Source organism: Globicephala melas, chromosome 18, assembly GCF_963455315.2.
Source record: "Globicephala melas chromosome 18, mGloMel1.2, whole genome shotgun sequence".
NCBI lineage: Eukaryota > Metazoa > Chordata > Mammalia > Artiodactyla > Delphinidae > Globicephala > Globicephala melas.
The window spans coordinates 63,299,251-63,321,837 of record NC_083331.1 but is presented as its reverse complement, the minus strand read 5'-3'; the positions used below and the strand labels follow the sequence as shown (position 1 = coordinate 63,321,837).

The window sequence follows — 22,587 nt, the reverse complement described above, 5'->3', positions numbered from 1 at the left end:
TTTAACAATTAGCTGTAGCAAAGAACACCAAACAATCTTATTTTCATGTATTGTGTACACTGGGATTTTCCTACCAGTCATCAACCACCAGAAACAATGAAGTGTCACAACAATTCAAAAGATACCATCTGTTTAAGGGAGATGATCCAAAGATAAACATATATCATTTAACACAGCTAGTTTTCAAATGACCATTGATTCAAATCAAAAGCACTTCAAATCTTCTCTGAACTGTTATTAACAGCACAGATATTGGAAAACTGCAGTTAAAGTGGTATGCATTGATAACATCTGCTAAGACTATAGATGATGTTTATTTCAGCATCCTCTCTTGGGAACAGCTGACATTTGAAAATGTGGAAGATATTTACAAAATTTTCCCAACGGAGACTAAACCATTGAAAACTTCTATTTTATCTAAGAATCACAAACAGATAAAAGCATTTATTTGCAGCTTTTACTCAGAAGCTAGAATATGTGAGGTCACTGCAGAAAGAATACATAACGTCACCAGAACCACTAAAACACTTTTAAAACACTTTTCTCTGTGACTCATGATTTTACTTAATGCTCAGAGTGATCGTGAAAAATCTAGAGCACTGGGGGCAAATCTCTAATAAAAAGAGGCAATTACTCAATTGTAAAATGAATATCAAAGCAGAAAGGAAAGAATCTACAAAAACAAAATAATGATGCAAAATTTGGGAGGTAGGTATACTTAATAGGAAAAAGCAATGTGCGTGATGCCATTAAATTCCAGACAGGAGACATTATGAACTCGTTTTGATGGATTTTACTTCAAGAAATCTTAATTAATGATGAGATAAACTAATGAGAACAACTGTCACAGGGTACTTGGGAGTTTAATTAAAATTACCTACTGTGGGCTTCCCTGGTGGCGCCGTGGTTGAGAATCTGCCTGCCGATGCAGGGGACATGGGTTCGTGCCCCGGTCCGGGAAGATCCCACATGCCGTGGAGCGGCTAGGCCCGTGAGCCATGGCCGCTGAGCCTGCGCGTCCGGAGCCTGTGCTCCGCAACGGGAGAGGCCACAACAGTGAGAGGCCCGCGTACCGCAAAAAAAAAAAAAAAGAAAAAAAAACCTACTGCCACTGCTGTGCAATGTTCCATTTAATCCAACAAAGGTTTAACAAACACCACTATATGTGTCCACAGACTTTCATTTCCTAGTCATTTTCTGTCCAAAGAGCAAGGAAGAGATCATGCTTAATTTATGATACATTGAAACCACTTTATAGTACTTCTTGGGGTGACAGAAACAGCATCTGTGTAATAGACTAACTAGTTATTCCAGGTCTTCATCATCTGGATTCAGATTTCTAAGGGCATGTGAATCCATGTCACCAAATAAGAGACCTTTAAGAATAGCAAATGCACGCGTAGGTAATGTGTTGATTTACGTGTTCATTCCTTCATGTACTTATTCATTCATGCATTCAGTCTTTCAGCAAATATTTATGAATCATCTAGGATGTAGGAAGCCCTGGGGTAAGCACTGGGGATACAGAGTAAGAAGGAAAGAATCCAAGTGAGAGAGAAAAAAATTCCTTTTTGCCAAGCACTGTTAGTGAATTTTGTGACCTGGGGTGAATTTCATCCTTTTCATCCTTTTACTAGATCACACTTGTAAAGAATCAGTTTGGACAAGAAAACCGTATCAGACGCTTAAGAGGTTAAAAAAATGCTATTACTTATTTAAGATGAAATATGCCATATACCTAATTGAACCTAACTGAAGCTTGATTCTCAGACTATTATCCTTGGTGAAATAAAATTTATAACCATGTGTTTACAAACTTATAGTAATGGACTCCATTTTATCAAGAAAGCAATAGGGTTCAAACCAGCCATTTTATCTTAACTTCCCTGAAACCTTGTCTTCATTTGTAAAATGAAGATAATAATGTCGACCCAGATGGGCTGTTTTGAAGACTAGAAGTAATTTATGTCACGTGCTTGGTGAACAGTGTACAACAGGGTCTCAATAAACAATGGCCAACTCCAGCTGCTGTGAATAGTAGTTTCAAGCTAGGTGATCTAATGAGAGAGTCCACCCTCAAGTGAAGTACACTAGCTCGGCTTAAGTATTTTAGTAGAAATTGCTCATGGAATAAATAAACATGTGGACAATTGTCTAAAACCTCTGTTATTTAAACGCATTGTTTCAAGAAGGTAAAATTTCAACTTAAAACAGCTCAGAACATATGAAGTTAGTTGTACTGCAATCAAACTAAACCTTCAAGTCTTTTGTGAAGTTGAAGGAGATGTTCATCAATCATCTCCTCTACCTTTGAACTGCTCACTACGCTAATGGCAGACAATGTCTGGTACGTGTTGGCAAAATCAAAGCATGTTAATATTTCTCTTCATCACTCCAAAGAACTGTGATGGGCTATGCATTCCAAAAGCTATTGATTGTTTCTTTGTTACGTCAGCAACATAACTTAATAAATAATGAATGGTTTTTTCTTTTGGAAATATATTCCAACTTTGAAAGATTCAACTGAATGCTTTTACTTGCATATAAAAAGAGAGAGGTGGCAATCTAAATTTTTCATGTAAAGTCAAATTTTGTCTTTATCACCTCTTCTCACTACTTATTTTCTAAACACCTGGCTAAAGGTTAAAGCTATGGTGAATTAAATTTAGAGATGAGTTATTCCACTAGCAGTACTGTATTAAAGGTTTTTAATTGCTTGGCCAGCCAGCTTAGACCAAAGATATTACATAAAATTTTTCAGTTTAGATTTTAAGATTTCCTCTTAAAATTCAGATTCAAGTGGTACGTTTTAAATGGCACCTAGTGACTCCCAACAGGATGCCAAAACAACCAATCAGTTGGCAAGATAAAACATTCCATCGGTGAACTGGTTGTTCTGCATGATATCGTGTAATTCACATTAGTACAGTGATGGTGTCAGCATCACAGAGACTGAGAATCTAAGGTCACTGAAGAAAATCACATGAGGTAGGAAAAAACTTGCGCTTCAATCTATGAAGTGCGCCAGTGCTTCTGGACGTTTAGAGGTGCTCCCTCTAGGAGTGATGGAAGACAAGAGCCTCATGGACCAAGGCGTCCTGACTCCTATTTTTTTAACAGCCCCCCTGCCTCTTACCCCATCTTCCAGTTACTCCCTTCTGCCATGCTTCTTCCATCCCATGAACATTTGTGTAGAGGACCAAGTCATAGAATGACCCTGGCTGCCATCAATCAGAGTGTATTTGGGGGAGTACGGAGGTGACTTACAATTACAAAACATGTTGCTGACTATTCAGACACCTGCCTGGGATGTGTTGTGGCTGCGATGCGAGAGAATGATACAGATCAGTGAGTTAAACTTGTCTCAGAGGAACTTGCTCCAGTCCTCCAAGGGCCAATGTGCAATTTTGTGTGTGTGTGTGTGTGTGTGTGTGTGTGTGTATTTCATCTATGATTATGCACCATCTTAAAATCCTTTTTCTCTGATAAAATAAGAGTCATAAGACCCTCTAAGAGAATAGCTCACCTTCCATAGTTTGAGGAAATACCAGCAGGGAGGGGATCATGCTGAAAGTGGAGAGATCAGTGATTTACTTTTCCTACCCTTTCACTATCCCCCAGACAGTAGTATCTGATGTCTCTAGAGGAAAACGCTTAAAGGTGTGGGAGGTCACTTGCAGTTCATTCCTGTGGGAGGCTAGATAAGATAAGCAAGGTAAAAAAAAACCCCAAATCTGTAACTCACAAGGCTTTTAGAGGCAGAGAAGGAGCTGGACTGTCTTCGTAGAAACCCCAGTTCTGACACTTACTAGCTGTGTGACCTTAGGCAATTTACTTAAACTTTTTATGCTTCAGTTTCCTCATTTGTAAAATGAGGATAATATCTATCCAGATCCCAGGGTTAATGTGAGGCTTTAATGAATTAATACCTGTAAAACACTTAGAACAGTGCCTGCCTCATAAAAAGGCTCTAGCAGGGCTTCCTTGGTGGCGCAGTGGTTGAGAGTCCGCCTGCCGATGCAGGGGACGCGGGTTCGTGCCCCGGTCCGGGAAGATCCCACGTACTGCGGAGCGGCTGGGCCCGTGAGCCGTGGTCGCTGAGCCTGCGCGTCCGGAGCCTGTGCTCCGCAACGGGAGAGGCCGCGGCAGTGAGAGGCCCGCGTACCGCAAAAAAAAAAAAAAGGCTCTGGCAGTATCTACCCGGTTTACCCCTGAGTTCCAGTCTGTCTGGTCCACATGCTCAACCAAGTATGCATTCAGGTGAGTTAGCACAGCCTAAAAGGGTCCAGAGATAACGCTATCCCTTGCAGGAATCCCAAATTAGAAGCATTGATTTCTAAACATCAGATGGTGTTACAAACTCCCCCCTCTCGTGATAACATTGAGGACACATAATTCTCACCTGCTGCCTGGATGCCAGGAGGACCCAGACATCTTGCTCCTCACAGGTGGCCTAAAAATGGGTTTAGATCATGGGACAACTTTGGGATACTAGACTACTATAAATTTCTAGGAAGAAAATACAATAATATGCAAAATGGTTTTAGAAATAACCTGTACGCAGGTGGTACACAGACTCCAGATGAATCACCTTGAAAAGAACAAGGTGGCAGAAGGATTTTCTCTGTTTGCAAATGAGGAAGATTTCCAAAGGAGACTGTGGTTGCTGAACATGCATTTGGAAAGGAAGGCAATGAAACACAGATGAATAGAAGCGGGTGCCCATCCATCTGCTGACAACAAATATGCCCGGTTGGACACAGATATATTTTTGCCCTTTACATCACTGGAAAAATGTGGCTCTTTTGGCTTTAATTCTGTTTAGGGCAGCGTATGTGCTGAACAAATACTTGCTTGATTAATTGATAGTGTCATCCCAATCTAGGATTAGGGCAGAAGTGGGAACACCAGGGTGTGCTTTCACATACTAATTCTCCAATATTTGACAGTTCTGTTTTGGAGAAAATCCTTCCTGACTTGTGACCTAGAGAAACAGCACTCATCACTTCTGTATACTATGATCTCTCCAGGAAGGCAGTCTGACGTTGGCCAGTTTTAACGCTGACATGACTGACATCACTATTTTGGCAGTAACAGGAGGATAAGGAATCATATTTGGATGCAGAGAAGCAGGGGTCTTGACCCCAGTCTTTTTAATAGGTCATTCATTGGGTGAAAGATGAAAATGGTAAGTCATCAGGTTGCTTGGAGAATTGTCACAAGGGTCTGATGAGTGCATGTTGCATGCTTGGAGGAAGCTAACATGATCACCAGCCAGAGAGACAAAGGGAAACGGGTGGGGCTTGCAGAAGTTCAAGGACGTCGAGGAGGAGTGAAGATGACCAATGATAGGAGACCTGGAGGAGATGAAGAACTGTCGGGGCTGTACATGTGCTCTGTCAAGATGGTTTCCATCTCTCTCAGCCATCCAGGACAAGACAGCGTGAGTGAGTCGTAGGTGTAAGCTGTAGTTGGCTGAAGAAGAGATTAGACAGCCAGAAAGCTGAAAAAATTCACTGGGGTAGGTAGAGGAAGGAAAGACAGCATTATGGTGAAGAAAAGAACGGAAAAAGAAAATACGTGCTAATTAGTGCTGACTTTCCTATCAAGATGAAGGTGGGAAAAAAAAGAAGACAGAAGGTAAGACTATTAAATCACTTTTTAAGAGATATCTGTTCAATTCTTTCTAGGTAAGGTTTATTGTAAAAGGCTGTCTCTCAAGAGTATAACAGTCACTGAGATAGAAATAATAATATTGTGACGATTTTTTAAATTGTGATGAGTCATATTGTTAATTAAAATGGGATGAATCTAAAGAACTTGACACTGGAAAAACAACCTCCCCCCAATCTCAATACCCCCTCCCTCCCCCACAAACAGCCCCCCGATTTGTATGAGATGCTCAAATAACCATCTGCTGGGGGGGAAAAAAAAGCAGTGAGGTGTTGCCTAGAAATGTGATTTTGTGTTAAGGGACAGAAAAGCAGTAATTCTAAACCTCTACCATGGGCTTGTACTGTCATCCATGAGTAGATGACTCTGTTTTTCATGTAGGTGGGCTCTTGGGCACAGCCTTGGTGGCAGAAGGTAAATATTGTTGTTTGTTAATCAGTGTGTGTGATTGATAGCAATCTGCATAATAATGAATACTGAACCCTGCTGTGTTTGACGATAGTGATCTGAGTAGATTATATTGCATTCAGGAAAAAGTTCGCTTCCTTCAAGCAAACTAAAAGGAAGATTACAGTATATTATTGCTGATACGATAGAAGATTACAGTATATTATTGCTAGAAGATTACACTATATTATTGCTGATAATTAACATCTGTATTTTGCAGGTAGGTGTGTGTATGTGTGTGTTTGTGTGTGTACGTGTGTGTGTTTCATGTAAGAGTTAACCACCGAATAACCAGCTTCTTTCTGTACCTCACACTGGCAGGAAGATAAGATGTGGTGTTAGAGATAATAAAGAGTAAAGAGACAGGGATGGCGCGGTGGATAAAGCAGGAATAACCAGCCACCATTCATTCCTTGGTCAATGGCATACAAGGGGCCCAGCATTCTGTCAAGGAGGATAATAGTGCACAACTTGTGGACAGAGATTTCCAAAAAGTAAAAGCAGAGGTCACTGGTGGAGGGAAAGTGCAACCAGTTGCCATGGGAACAACTCAAGGGCATAAGTGTGACAAATCTTCTTGTTCTCAACTACATTAGAAGATGGTGGATGTTGAAGGAGACAGGTGGCCTTTGGACACGTTTGGAGTTACGAAGTCTGGGGCAAGGGAAGAGTTTTTGGAAGCTTCCTATCCGTCTACCTCTTGGATTTATTTTAGAGACTGGAGGACAAAGACCAGAATGAGTGAAGGAACTTTGTCAAGTGAGACTGAATGTCCTCTGGGAGCTTCCCCTGCAGGCCTGTGACAGGTGTACAACTGTTATGTAGGCCAATCTAAGACACGCTTCATCTGTGTGCTTCGTGAGTTAACGCTACTTCAGAAAAGATGTTTCGGTTGTAGGAAAAAGGACACAATGCTTCCACTAGTAAAATCAAAGCGTGCAAATTTTGGAATGGAAAAGAGTCTTATACCTGTAGAATAATATTTAAGGGAAAAAGTTTATTATACATATGTATACACATATATGTATGCTATAAAACCATATATGCTGAAAGGGACCAGACACAAAAGGCTACATTCTGTGATTCCATTTATGTGAAGAATGCAGAATAGGTAAATCCTTAGAGACAGAAAGCAGACTGGTGGTTGCCAGGGGCTGGGGGCAAAGGAGAACTAGAGAGGGACTGCTTAAGGGGCAAGGAGTTTCCTTTTAGATGAAAAAAAATGTTCTGGAACTAGATAATGGTGATGGTTGCACAACACTGTGAATGTACTAAATGCTACTGAATCGAATGCTTTAAAATGGTTAAAACAATGATTTTTATGTTATATGTATTTTATCAAAATCTTTAAAAGCATATGCACTGTATCCACCCATTTCTTAATAGAAAAATGACTGAAATACAGACAGGTAGAAATTGACAATGTCAATACACCCAAAGCACCATGAGGCTCTACCTAAAATTTCTGAGGAAGGAGGTGACACTTATGAGCTGGGATTTTGGAAGATGTTTTTCAGTCATTTTTCTTCTTGGTAATACACATGGTCTGGATAAGTGATATGTATGATTCCTTCCACCTCTACAATTTTATGACTTTATATTTGATGTATCAGTGCAAACTTTCCAGAAACAGATCCTAGGAAAAGGGAGCCAGAAAAACAAAAGCCAGTCTGAAGAGACAGAAAGAAAAAAAAAAAAAAAAGCCTGCCAAGATGAATTTAGAATGTTGCATAGCAAGTCAAAATAAAACGATAGCAAATAAATGGATGGATTTCAAATGTAAGGAAAGTCACATGAGAAAAAGCAAATTTCTAAAAGGAACAGGTTCTGGAGGATAAAACATGGGACAGAATGGTTTTAATAAAAAGAGAGAGAGAGGACATTTTAAGGGGAGGCAGGTCTGCTCAAGAAAGAAAAGAAAGACACCAAGAATGAGGACAATAATGAAGAAAAACAAAAGAAATGAATAAATATTCCACTAGAGTCAGACTGAAAGCCCTAGACTGAGAGGGAAGGAGGGAAGCAAGCGTGCAGAAGATAAAGACCACAGAGGAAGGATCAGCAGGGAAAGAGAACGTTCAAAGGCAGAGTTCAAAGCTAAATAACATCTTCTGGGTGGGATGGGGGGGGGAGGTCCAAGAGGGCGGGGCTATATGTACACATGTAGCTGATTCACGTCACTGTACAGCAGAAACTAACACAACATTGTAAAGCAATTATACTCCAATAAAAAAAAAGCTAGATAAAATCTTCAAGAGAGAACACTCAACAGACGTTGAAAACTCATCCAGGTTGTAGATGGGTTTTAAGGAGAAGATAGAAGAAAAGAGAGGTTAAGCACTGGGGCAAAAGTTGTGGAAATCCAGGATCACAGAGATCTGGTTCAGAGTCAGGGTGATAAAATCAACAGAAGCCTGAGCAAAATGAATTTCTGACGTTGAAGGGTGGGTGCCATGAGGATAAAGAGAAATAGTTGGCTTAAGAAAAAACATGGAAAGTTGAAAATTCTGTAGAAAGAAAACACCTGAATAATGGAGATGTTTGTAATAGAACAGTTTCAGTGACAAGAAAATCTATAGATTTGGGTACATAGATGTGAGCTAAAGTTGGAGGTCCAAAGTGAAAGACAAACGACACTAGAAAGATATTCCTAATGAATCAAAATAAATGGTAGCATGTAATCTTTCTCGGCAACTGTGTCTAGTTTCAATGTTCTCATTTTGCATGTCAGGAAATTAAAACTCAAGAGGCTCTGTACAGTCTTCACAATTCCAGAGTCTTGCATGGCTAACAGGATTTTAATTTAGTTCTCCTTAACAATAATGGTCCTCCAGTTCTTCCCCATCTAATAGATTCTGTAAATACTCGTTCATGAGATTCCTGTTTAATTTTGATTATCATCTTGAAAATGGATATAAAAGCCCATTTTAAACTTCATTTTAAATTTATCACCTGTTTCCAGTAAGTTCGATTTTCTGGACCTGCTCAATAGCTAAACTTCTCTGTCTTCTCCCACGTGTTTTAACCAGCAACACTGCTATTGTGTGAGTAGCACTCTGTTGGCTGTTCTAAGAACTGAATTATCGACTGGTATGTTGTTTCTATGGAAGAACATTATTTCTCAGCTCTAAGGCAATTGACTCAGAAGCAATCATCCAAAACACAACCCATTTATTCTGGGTTGAAGATTGCTTATGAAATATGTCCATCATTTTATCCCTTGTTTCTAATTAGCTCCAGTGACCTTTGAGGCTATTGATTTCTCTCCTGACTGTTGTCTTTTTTTTTTTTTTTTCCTGTACGTGGGCCTCTCACTGTTGTGGCCTCTCCCATTGTGGAGCACAGGCTCCGGACGCGCAGGCTCAGTGGCCATGGCTCACGGGCCCAGCCGCTCCGCGGCATGTGGGATCTTCCCGGACCGGGGCACGAACCCGTGTCCACTGCGTCGGCAGGCGGACCCTCAACCACGGCGCCACCAGGGAAGCCCCCTGTTGTCTTTTAAGAAAAATTCAAGCTTTTGTTTATGCCTATTTTTGGTGCCGCTATTAGTTCTTTTTGAGAGACTGCTAATAGTAATCACCTGACTTCATTTATCCTGTCTTCACTATAGAGTCTCTGAAATAGGTATTATTATTTTTACTATACAGATGAAGAAACTAAGGCTTAGAGGGGCTGGGTAAATTGATCCAGGGTTTCACTGCTTCTAAGGATCAGAAATTAAAATTGAACCCTTAACTGACTCCAAAGCCATTATTAGATATCAGCAAAATAGAAGAACAAATAAAATGCATAAGGTGGGCTATTTTTCATTTACTTATATATTCATTCAGGCACTCATTCATTCATTCACTTAGATAGACAGACTTCCTGGTCAAAAAAAGCAGGAAGATGATGTTGCTGAAGCATTAGGAAGATGGTGGAAAAATGAATTAGGACATAGTCCTGGCCCTAAAGGGCTCCAAAGACTAAAGGGAATACAGACTTAAAATCAAACAAAAATAATTAAGCTTGGTAGGCTCACAATAATTATATTTGAGGGCTTCCCTGGTGGTGCAGTGGTTGAGAGTCCGCCTGCCGATGCAGGGGACACGGGTTCATGCCCCGGTCCGGGAAGATCCCATAAGCCGCAGAGCGGCTGGGCCCGTGAGCTGTGGCCGCGGAGCCTGCGCGTCTGGAGCCTGTGCTCCGCAACGGGAGAGGCCACACCGGTGAGAGGCCTGCATACCGCCAAAAAAAAAAAAAAAAATTATACTTGAGAAGGTTGAGGAAGGTATCAAACAGGAAGTAACGGTTCACCTTTGGTTGAGGATGAAAATAATTTATCAGGAAAATAAAAGGCCAGTAGGAGTGGGAGGCATGAAGTAGAATACTTACTCTTCCTGCCTAAATAATTTTCCTGCAACATACATATTACATTTTCAATGTTGCTTGAATTTACCTTGGATGTAAAACAAGATAAAGTCTTATTTATGCAATTTTCTGTTATAGATTTAAAGATTAATATAGCCAAGCCCAAACTCACTCTTTGCTCCTAGGACCACAGAGTCAGTCAAGTTCTTCTAAAGAGGAAGTGTCCTGTCTGCTAGGGTAGAAGAGTATGATATATAACTTCCCCAGTAACCTCAGGGCAAAAGTTAGTTTTGAGAACTTGAGATTTCTCCTCTAGGAATGTCTGACTCCTACGAGCTTTGACAATAAAAAATTACCCTGGCTTCAGGATACTTTCTGGATGAACAACCAACTCTGTCAAGTACAAGAGAAGGTTACAGATGGATCTATGAAAAGGCCAGAATCATGAAAACATGGATGTTTGTAGGTGAATCAAAGTGAATAGAGAGTAGCCCTCTGTCAGCATCACTTAATCACCTGATTACGTAAAATACCAGGAGACAAGGGATCAGACTAAGCAATAGTGACCAGTAAGGACAAGTGGAATCAGCATAAATTTATCATAATTAATATCATCATCATTAGTAACTTTGAAGTCTACTCATCTTAATGAGTAGGGAACGGTTATGTGCAGAATGCTGAAAAAGACATGGTTTACAGCTCTAGGTATTACAGGGGTGAAAAAATAGCACATTCCTTTAGCTTTTATATTTGTACATTTATTACTTAAGTGTAGTAGAGTAATAGGTGCCCCGTCTCCTAAAGCTTACACATAAACACCACTAGCTAATATGGCAGATCCATGGCATTTAGGGATCTAACATTGTCAGCATTTCCTATTTGTTGTTCCTCAACTTTTATGACATTTAGACATTTAATTTTTTAATTAGCTAATTAGTTACTTAATTTTTATTGTGGTAAAATACACATAACATGAAATTTATCATTTAAAACATTTTTAAATGTACAATTCAGTGGCGATAAGTACATTTGCAGTGTTATGCCAGCATCACCTCTATTTCCAGAAATTTTTCCTCATCCCTAACAGAAACTTTATACTCATTGATCAGTAACTCCCCATCTCTTCTTCCCTCCAACACCTGGTAAGCTCTGTTAGCCTTTCTTAGACATTTTTATTTTGTAGAACCCAATTCAAACTCACCAAGCTGCAAGGCTGGTATACGATGTCACTTGAGTAATGACTGAGTTTGGTTAATGTTGACAATATCCATTTCAATTCCACTTTGTTGACCGTTACTCATGTATCATACAAACATTTATTGTGAATATGGGGATTCTTGAAAAACTCAAATTTTACGTCACTAGAATATTAGGGATCTATTCACTTGGTTATTTCTTATCGGGCATTCAACCAGAATTTGACACACATATACACTCACATATAAACGTGTACCAACCAATGCAAAAATCTATTGACTTCGCCAAGAAAAAATGTCATGGCCTGTGCTAGGCAAAGCAGAACATGAGTTGATGACTGGAAATTGCTTCATTTTCTAAATTGCAGGTTACAGGCACTAAGGAAGTATCCCAGAGTATTACCAAAATCTCTCATTGATTATGAAAACAAACATCTTTTGAAGTGAAAAAAAAATTAAAGATTAATTTGGAGCTATTAAATCTGAGCCAAAGACAGGAACTTGCCTACGGAACAAAGCAAAACAAAACAGAATACAACAGTGTAGAAGGTTCCCAAAGTTAGGGTAAAAGATAAATATCCGGGACTTCCCTGGTGGCGCAGTGGTTGAGAGTCCGCCTGCCGATGCAGGGGACACGGGTTCGTGCCCTGGTCCGGGAGGACCCCACATGCCACGGAGCAGCTGGGCCCGTGAGCCACAACTACTGAGGCTGTGCTCTAGAGCCCACAAGCCACAACTACTGGAGCCTGTGGGCCTAGAGCCCGTGCTCTGCACCAAGAGAAGCCACCGCAGTGAGAAGCCCGCGCACAGCAACGAGGACCCAGCACAGCCAAAAATAATAAATAAATAAATACAAAAAAAGACAAATATCCAGTTAATAACAAATGCCATTTTAAAATGAAGGGGGAAAACCTTGTCATCTCCACAGATAAGTTTTATATCTCAACTCACTGTTTTGAAAATATCAGAACATACGGAAATTTAAAAAATAATTGGAATGAAGGGGGATTAATGGAAAAACAATTTTATCTGTCAAAGATCACTAAAAAGCAAACAAAAAACAAGTAAACCAAAGCAACTATAAAGGGCATATTCATCAATAATCCTCGCTGTGTTTCAAAGGTACATGGATGCCACAAAAACATCTCCATCATCACATAAATATACTTTTACTGTTTATCTGTGTTGGGTATGACATCTATTGCCTCACACACTCCCTCTTAAAGTATCATGTTTACTTATCTAGCAGAGTTTTTCGGTGTGTTTGCATTTGGAAAGGAACACCTTCTGCATCTTTACTAAACCTTAAATAAATTATGCATTAAATCATACTTTTGTTACAAAACATATTTGGTCCCAGGGACAACAATTTAAATCCACACCCAACGCTGGATACATATATTAATAATTTAAGAAAAAAAATTTCTTGGATACCACTACCTATAGCTCATGAATTTATAGTGATACATGATTAAATGAATCCACGGCCAGGAATCAAGCTACTGAACAAGCATACATTTGCCAAGATGGCCTATAAGAATAACTGGATCATCTGAAAGAAGACATTTGTTAAGCAAATCAATCAGATCCATCTAGCCTGACACAACTGGTTGTCATTTCTGCATAAAATGAAATTTATACTACATGAATATTATTTAAATCAGAGAAAATACGATAGGAAGAATACAGAATTAAATATGATAGGAAGAATACAGTATTAATAAGGGCTTTTTTTCCCTTTTTTTGCGATACGCGGGCCTCTCACTGTTGTGGCCTCTCCCGTTGCGGAGCACAGGCTCCGGATGCGCAGGCTCCGGACGCTTAGGCTCAGCGGCCATGGCTCACGGGCCCAGCCGCTCCGCGGCGCGTGGGATCTTCCTGGACCGGGGCACGAACCCGTGTCCCCTGCATCGGCAGGCGGACTCTCAACCACTGCGCCACCTGGGAAGCCCGGCAGCTCTGCTTTTACAGCATGTCCTTCACTATCTGCTCACCTAGAAATGAGCACTTCCTCATTTTCTCAATCAAAGCATGTCTCTTGAAGGCCACAGATGATAAGAATCACCAAAGAAGTTTTTATGTAGGAAGTAAACTGAACTTGGCTATTATTAAGTCTTGAAAAGCTGAATCTTGAAGGTCAGAAAACCTTCCTTCTAAAGAGTCAGAAATTTCTACAAAGTGCTAATGTAAGACAGGTGCCTTCCAGATTCCTGGCGATATTTCTTAAATCTTCAAATCAGATACCTTAAAACCTCCCCATGACAAAACACCCCGACATGCTGGATGAGATACTAAAAACACTCTTTTAAATGTATAATAGCTGGAAAAAAAAAGTAGGGAAAATCTCCAAGGGGCAAAATCAAGATGAAACTAAAGAACAGCAAGATGCCCTATCTGGCTGCTGGAGTGGGTGGGCCTGGGGGTTGAGAGTCTAGTTAGTAATCAAGGGCTTTGGGTTTTAATGTCTTTCAAAGGGAAGAGATGAGGCCTGGCCTGTGCACGGTGGAACAAAAACACACACTGAAATTCTCAAAAACAGGAAGACTAAGACATTAACTATTTCGCTTACTGATATAAACTCTGTGTGTCTTTGCACCAAAAATATGTTGGCAATCATTAAATTTTCACAGATTTTGTAAATCTGTTGTCAAACAGAGCCATTATTTTAAATTATGTAAATTTGCAACTAAATAAATTTCATTAAAGACAAAGGTAAAAATTCTCAAAATGTGTTTCTTCCTATTTATTACCATACATTTGAGGTTCTTTACGTCTATTGTCTCTCTAGAGCGAAAATATTACAAAATGGTGTTGTTCTTCTGCACATTTCTTCCAAACTCCATGTTCCGTAACGTCACATTGGCACCATGAAATTGTCCACGATAGGAGTACTATACTACGGAAAACGGCAGAGGCCACAGGCCTTCATTTACTGCTTTGTTGATTTTCTAGACTTAGGAAAGTGATGGCGATTTTGTTAATAAGGAAGATTAACCTTAAAAGTGTGGCATGTCTGTACTTACTACATTGTGAGTCGCATGAAAAAACTGAGTGTTTGAAATCTAGTGTATTCATTTCAGCAGTCATTGATATTATTGATGAACAAATGAAATTCCAACATACATTCATCTTTGTTGTTACTCACTAAAAAAACCAGAAATACCAACCAACATTCATGTTGGAACTACACTCATTTGCCAGTTGCAACCATAGGGAGGCTACAGCTACAAGAGTTGGGCACAAATCAATGAAAGACTGACTGTACAAATGGACAATATCTAGACCGTGTAGGACAACAGCACTCTGACCTAAAACTTCTGCAGCAATTGCCCCAGAACACTCAGGATTTGGTCTATGTCTTCAAACTTCTTTTTTTTTCATCCTCCCTTCCAAATGAGGATGAATCAGAGAACTGAATAGCTCCCAATCTCATCACAGAAGATGACGGCTTCTAATTGGCCTGCCCTTCTCAACAACCTCCAATCAGAGCATACCTGAAGCTTCCCCATTTTCCCCCTACTGTAAAGCTTTCCCACCGCCCTACATCGAATGCCTTTCTGTCTCTGCCAAATGCATGTGATGGATGGCTGAATCCCTTGATAGGGCAAGCTCTGAATATAAAGCCTCTGTTTATTCTCACTTCCGGGTCTTTGATTATACCCACAAAAGCATTCTATGAGAATCAACTGGCCATACAGAACTTAAAATTAAGAGTATTTTATATTTTATTATTACTTGTAATAGGTGCACTATATATCCTCTTATTAAGATTTATAATAAATCTATGTGTGTGTGTGTGTGTGTGTGTGTGTGTGTGTGTGTGTAACCTTTTCTTCCCCCGAAGAGCTGGTTCTTAGACATTTATCAGCACAGCAGTGAGCTTACACTCTGTGAAATATATCGCTTAGGAAAAAAAAAAAAATGACCCACTAGTACAGGGGAGACAACATAAATTCCGAGTAGGAAAAGAGAAACAAACCAGACCCCAGAAAATTTTAACCTTGGGTCTGTTCTCACTTGAGTTTGGAATGCAAATTTATACCACTTATGTGATCCAAGGATTCTCCCCGAAAACAGTCCTCGTCAATGGTACCCTTGTGAAGTCTGGTGGAAGCCAACACAAATCCTTTCTGGAGAGACTCACCCAAATTCCAATTTATCTACTATTCCACAGGTGAAGTCCTACTGAGGATGAGCCCACAATCAAAACTCCAAACAATTCACCATGACCATGATTAACCAAACACAATAAATAGCAATATTCATCCTGTAAGAACTACGAATTACAACTAATAGACCCCTTGAGATATAAGAACATGAAAAACATCATATTTACTGAAAGTCCTTAAAGATAAGGCACAAATGGGGTTGGGATTTTTTTAACTGTCTAGTGTCTATAGAACAAGCAAAATAAAACCTAGGTATCTTATGTTTAAATTAGGTCTTTCTTCAAATTACCAAGGTGCTAGAAGAAATGGGAATTTGTTCCAGCTCATAGAGACTTACTGTAGTTACAGAAATCCCTTGTACAGAGGCATTTCATCCCACAAATGGCCTGGCTGTCTGAGGGGAACCACGTAGGACTAGCAGCTACTATGTGGAACCTCGCTGAGGGGGGGATGTTTGGTGATGGGACAGCTTAGTTGTGGGATTTGTGACTGACCCTGTTATTTCAGGAAAAATAACACATCATTCATAAAATACATTTCAATCAAACCAGAGGACTGGGGCAAGGACAAAATTAGAGCCTTCCCTCCTTCAACTGTCCTTAGCTCTTCCTGCTAACTCATTCTCAGATAAGAGTTAGTGCCACCCATTCCTTGAGGCTTTTTAATGCAGAAGAGTAGAACAGTCATGAGAAACAAGACTGGAGAGATAGGGGAAGGGGAAAATGTTTTAAAAAAGCTCCTGAAACTTGGATTTGAGGGCAAGCAGGCATCTTTCAGTTGGGTCCCTGGAAACAGACTCTGAGGCATATATTTGAGCACAGGAGAAATAAGAGTCAGATAAACAGATTTGGACAGAGGGCAGAAATGGACTGCAATGTGGCTGCAATGGAGACCTCAGCCGTTCCTATGAGGAGCTCTGCGATTGGGATGCGTGTGATTCCACTGAATGAAATTATGCACCAGAGTGAGAGTGAGATGAGGGATGTGACTTTTCTATTCTCTTATCAATGTGTCAGTTTTGAGTATCTCTTACGTAGGTTGTCAATGGGTTAAGCCAGTTTCTTGATTCTGATTCTAAGCAATTCTTGCCTTATTTACGACTTTAGACCCTCCCGCCTTCTATCATGGGATTCCGTGTAGAATATACTATGCACGGAAGCGTGTAGCAATTGAGAGAGAATCCATTATTCACTCCTGCAACCAATATTTACTGTCTTTGCCTTAAGCTACATACAATTTTTTGGATGAATAGAGACACAGAGACTATATGTACAATCAAGAGCTATTGGGGCCATCAAAAACCTGCACAGAGCCCTGTGGGAGAACCAAGAAGGCAGAGGTCAGCTCCACCTTGTAGAAGTTAAATAAATAATTAAATAAAGGAGCCATAAACAAAGGGATGTTGGGTTTCATTTTGAAAGATGGGCAGATATTTGTGAACTTTGGGAAGAAGGAATGGGGTAAGACAATGCAGGCAGAAGGAGCAGAAAAAATGAAAGAGAAAATGTGGGAGTCACAAAATAGCCTTCCATCAGCATCAAAACCTACACTGCTACATTGTTACATTGCTCTGCAGCTACTTTCATGTGACATTTGTCAAGCAGTTTGAAAATATTATTAGTGTGGTTTGGCGACATCTAAGATGGCCCCCATAGACCCCCGCCTCCTGGCGTTCATACCCTTGTGCAATCCCTCTCCTTGAGTGTGAGTTGGACATAGGAACTCGCTTCTAATGAATAGAATATGACAGAAGTGATGGTATGTCACTTCCGTGATTAGGTTACAAAGAGCCTGTGGCTTTTTTCTTCTTTTACCTCTCTTGCCTGCTCACTTTGTGGGAAGGCAGTTGACATGTGCTGAACTCCCCTGTGGAGAAGTCCATGTGACAAGGAACTACAGGAGGCCTCCAACCAACAGCCAATGAAGACCTGAGGTTCTCAGTACAACAGCCCATAAGTGAGCTTGGAAGCAGATCCTATTACAGTAGAGCCTTCAGATGAGACCACAGACCTAGCTGACACCTTGACTCTAGCCTAATGAGTAACCCTGAGGCAGAGACACACAGCTAAGCTTCACCCAGATTCCTGACCATGGAAACTTGGAGACAATAAAGGTGTGTTGTTTTAAGATGCTAAATAAGTTTCAGAGTAATTTGTTCTGTAGCATTAGATGACTAATTTAGTTAGCATGCTACCCTCTGGGTGAAATGCTTTCTACTATCATGAATGGGGACGGTAGCTAAGTTTCACATTTAGACAAGGTTTCTGTTATGTAATAAGATGTTAAACTTTGCATCCCAGCCCTGACTTAGGAATTCTCTTCAATGTTCAAATATCTTCCCTACATATAGCTGACCAGCTCAGATGGCATCATGTAAGAGATTTCTGTTCATGAGGTACCACTAAAGAAAGACTCTACTAATACAAGAATCAAAACTGATATTACATCATTTTGCATCATACTAAAGTTCTGTACGTTTTTAAAGACCAATTTAAACATATTTCTTAGGGACTTCCCTGGTGGTGCAGTGGTTAGGAATCCGCCTGCCAATGCAGGGGACACAGGTTCGAGCCCTGGTCCGGGAATATCCCACATGCCATGGAGCAATTAAGCCCATGCGCCACAACTACTGAGACTGAGCTATAGAGACTGCGAGCCACAACTACTGAGCCCATGTGCCACAACTACTGAAGCCCACGCACCTAGAGCCCATGGTCTGCAACAAGAGAAGCTACTGCAGTGAGAAACCCACGCCCCACAACGAAGAGTAGCCCCTGCTCACTGCAACTAGAGAAAGCCCGCATGCAGCAACGAAGACCCAATGCAGCCAAAAATAAATTAATTAATTAAAAAATAAATAAACATACTTTTTCAAGTCCTGGGGATTAGCCAAGGTAAAGATATATTGCCTCTCCTCTTGCATAGGGTCCTGGAGACCTGAGACATGTCCTACAAAAGAGTTTATATTTAAGTGTCTATTTTGATGAATATACTACTTCCTGGAAGGTCTTATTAGGACTGGAATAATTGGCATATCATCTCTCTCTAAGGACAGGCAAAGCAGCTGTACAAAAATGTGCTTTGGTTCGTTCACGTGGAAGAAGTTGATATTTTGACTGCTTCAGAAATCACTCAACTATTCCATGTATTATACAAGGCTTTGAAAATAAAAATAAAATCCACTACTGACTAGTGTGTCAAAATATATCTTGGGAGCAGCGTGTACTGGACTGTCACTGCCAACATTTCAAACCATTGGCTTGTACCCTAATCACAGGCCCCAACTGACATCCCTCTGATGAATTCACATGGTGGGCCAGCGGATCTGAAAAAATCAAGTTTTCCAGTTACAAGGGATGTTAGAGATCACCTAGTAAGAACAATATCACCTGCATCCACCAGTCAGTGTTGTACTACACTATTCAGTTTCTAACTACCCATTAGAAAATTTAAAAATCCTGATTTCTATTTTGTGTAGCTGTTCAAACATTATGTATTTTGGATATAACAGACGTTTTATATGGGCTATTTTAGATATTCAGTGGGTTTATTGAATCCAGCATGACAGATGTTTGTGTTGGAGCACGTCTTTTAGGGCCTGTTGCTCACATCTAACGATAGCACTTTACGAGAAGGTCAGAAATGAGATTGTTAATTTAATGCAATACCAATTATGTGTCAAAACTCTTCTTGATTTTTACTTTTTTATTTTGGAAAATCTCACCCAGGGAAATAGGGAAAATTTCACCCAGAGAAATAGGGAGAACCTCCATGCACGTATCATTCAGCTTCAGCAATTATTCAGAAAACAATCTTGTTTGTTTACTCTCCATCCGTCCCATGATGGTAAAATTATTTTAAATCAAGTCCCAGACATCTTTATATTTCATCCGTAAATATTCACTATGTGTTGATATGAGATAAAGACTCTTAACAAAACCACAATACCGTTATTATGCTTAAAAATGAAAACACATCCTAAATATGTTCAGTGTTCAGCCTTTAACTGTCTTATAAGTATTCTTATAAATACATTTCACTCACCTTTTTTGTGCTATTTAGTTCTTGTATATGACCTTAAGATCTAGAGGCACCATTCAACTCAGAAGCAATTCATCATGCCTGATATCTATCTATCCATCCAAACATCCATCCATCCACACTAGATCTAATACGTCATCTGTAAGGGCTACAGAGGAGGCTTTCTCTGTCACAAAATTCAAAAACACTAGAAAAGCTGGGGGAAGACAAGTTAATATTCCTAATTCTCATATATTTTTAAAGTAATGGCTTCTATTAAATTGAAGCAGATACATGTAGAAAAAGAATGAAGTCAAGAAACTACTAAGAATTTTAAAGTTCAATGGGAACATAAGAAGAGTGTGTAAATGATAATGCAAGGTAGAAAATAATAAGTATCAAAAGAGAGGTTGAACAAAATGGTTTAGGAGCTCAGAGCAAGAATAAAAAACTTCTTAAAAAATTAAAAAAAAATTTCTTTCCACTAGTTTGCATAAGTTATACATATTATTCTACATAAGAAAAGAAAATTTAAGTTAGTCTCCATAATTACCACAGCTGTGCCACTTGACTTTATGAGCTCTGAAAGTTACTTATGGCTTCCGTGCCTCAGTTTCCCCCTCTGAAAACTGGAGAAAATGTTTATATTTACCTTCCAGTTTTTGTGAGCATGAAATTGAGGTAATGTATGTGATACATTTAATGTATGTTATACATTCATTGTTCATTAATATTAAAAAAAGGACTGTTTAGTGTCCTTAAAATTTTGCTTCTCTTGTTCTTTTATGACTCACCTGTCATGTCAGCAGATGTGAACTGAACAAACATAACTCTAAGCCTTTCTCTGAATAAATATTTTCTTTCCTATGTAAATGTAAACAATTAAGATACAATGCAGGCTGTCAAAATTTTGGCTTTATATTAAACACTTCTACATTTGTTTCCTTATCCCTAATTTATATTGGGCAAGCCAGTGCTTTTCTCCAAACATTAAAGAAGAATTTCTGTCTTTTGACAATTTAAACTATTCAGGCATGCCCAATGCATAGAGAATCGAACGTTTTCTGACATGTTCAATTGCTGCTTCATTTTTAATTGCAAGTCAGTCAGGACTCAACTGCAAGATCCCTTTTCATACAGCCTAATGTTTCTTCTTTTCCTGCAAAAAAATCCTGTTCCAATTAAAAAAAAAAATATGTGAACTGAATGCTTCTAATTTAGAATCTGTCACCTTCATAACCTCCAAAAGCTCTTAGAACATCCAGGAGGATTGTCTTTGTCATTCAATTTTCTGATGCCTTTCTAAGTTTCTCTCTTTTTATTTGCCTGGAAAATCTTGCTCATTGGAAATTTATATTTTGGACACCATTTTTTAATTTTTTAAAAATTATTTATTTATTTATTTTTTGCAGTACGCGGGCCTCTCACTGTTGTGGCCTCTCCCGTTGCGGAGCACAGGCTCTGGACGCGCAGGCTCAGCGGCCATGGCTCACGGGCCCAGCCGCTCCGCGGCATGTGGGATCCTCCCGGACCGGGGCTCGAACCCGCATCCCCTGCATTCGCAGGCAGACCCCCAGCCACTGCGCCACCAGGGAAGCCCCTGGACACCATTTTTTCCAGCCAAACCATTTTATATACCTAATGACGTTTTAAAACCCAATTAATTATTAAAATAACATGGTAAGTTCCCTAAAGCCTTAAGAATCTGTGAACATTAAATCCTATGAGCCAGACAGCTGTGGCATTTCAGCCTTAATTCTACAAATTAAGAAAGAATCACTGGAGTTCAAATTAAACTGAAATGAAACTGGTTGAATTTAAGTAATATTTTAGGCTTTAATGCCTAAATACGTTATTTATGGACTAGAATTAAATAACACTTAAAAATGAATTTACTTATGAATTCAGCATCAATTGGGCTTGTTTCTGAGTTTTGTTTGATTACTATCAAGAAAAAGTGGTTAAACTTATATTAATTTTAAAAAATATCTGAAGTATCATCTCAACATTCAGAATGAACTTGCATGCCATGGCAATTATCTTGGAGGGTTGGTTCTCACAATTATGATCGTAAGAGACCTTTTGTGTCTGTTTCGCAAGGCAACTCTATATGCGTAAAAGTCTTTAAAAATTAAATTCTGTATGCATTTCTATAGTTGCTCTTTCTTAGAAGTTATATTAAAGGTAATACTATTATTGGTTCATTTTTGAGAGTATCACATGTAGGTGAAAACCTCTGCTGTGGATGTAGTTTTTAAGGCTATCATTTCTGACCGTAGATATATATAGAGCTAATTTGGAGGTGTCCCAGTTAGATTGCAAAAGACATTCCTCCATGTCAGTGACAATGATATGACTGATTTGATAACTGACAAAAGTCCTTTGCCACCGTACAGCTGACAATACTTGTTTAAAGGCTGTTCTTGAATAAAATGAATGCTTGGCTATCCCATGAAATTTCCATTCCAACCTGGGCTACTAACTTGAATCTAGGATCTTTTTAAGGGTAATTAAAAAATGAATATATATGAAGCAGTACTACAGTAGTTTGACATCTAGGTTAGTAAAGTCACTGTCCCATGTAATTTATAACAGGAAAGAAACCACTGGGACAGAAAACATACAATAGCACCGTATGGAGCTGTCATTTCAATTCAGTGTCAGTCTCTGGCTGTACTTTCCTTCTACTTCTCCTTATGCTTTTACTACCATCTTCTCATCCATTCTTTCTA

At 39.5% G+C, this 22,587-nt stretch overlaps 1 protein-coding gene across 2 annotated transcripts in view; it reads right to left on the bottom strand.

Moving 5' to 3' along the window:
• Positions 1 to 22,587, bottom strand: part of GPC6 (glypican 6) — a 1,087,352-nt gene that overhangs the window by 408,514 nt on the left and 656,251 nt on the right. The gene's annotated exons all lie outside the window — the stretch shown is intronic.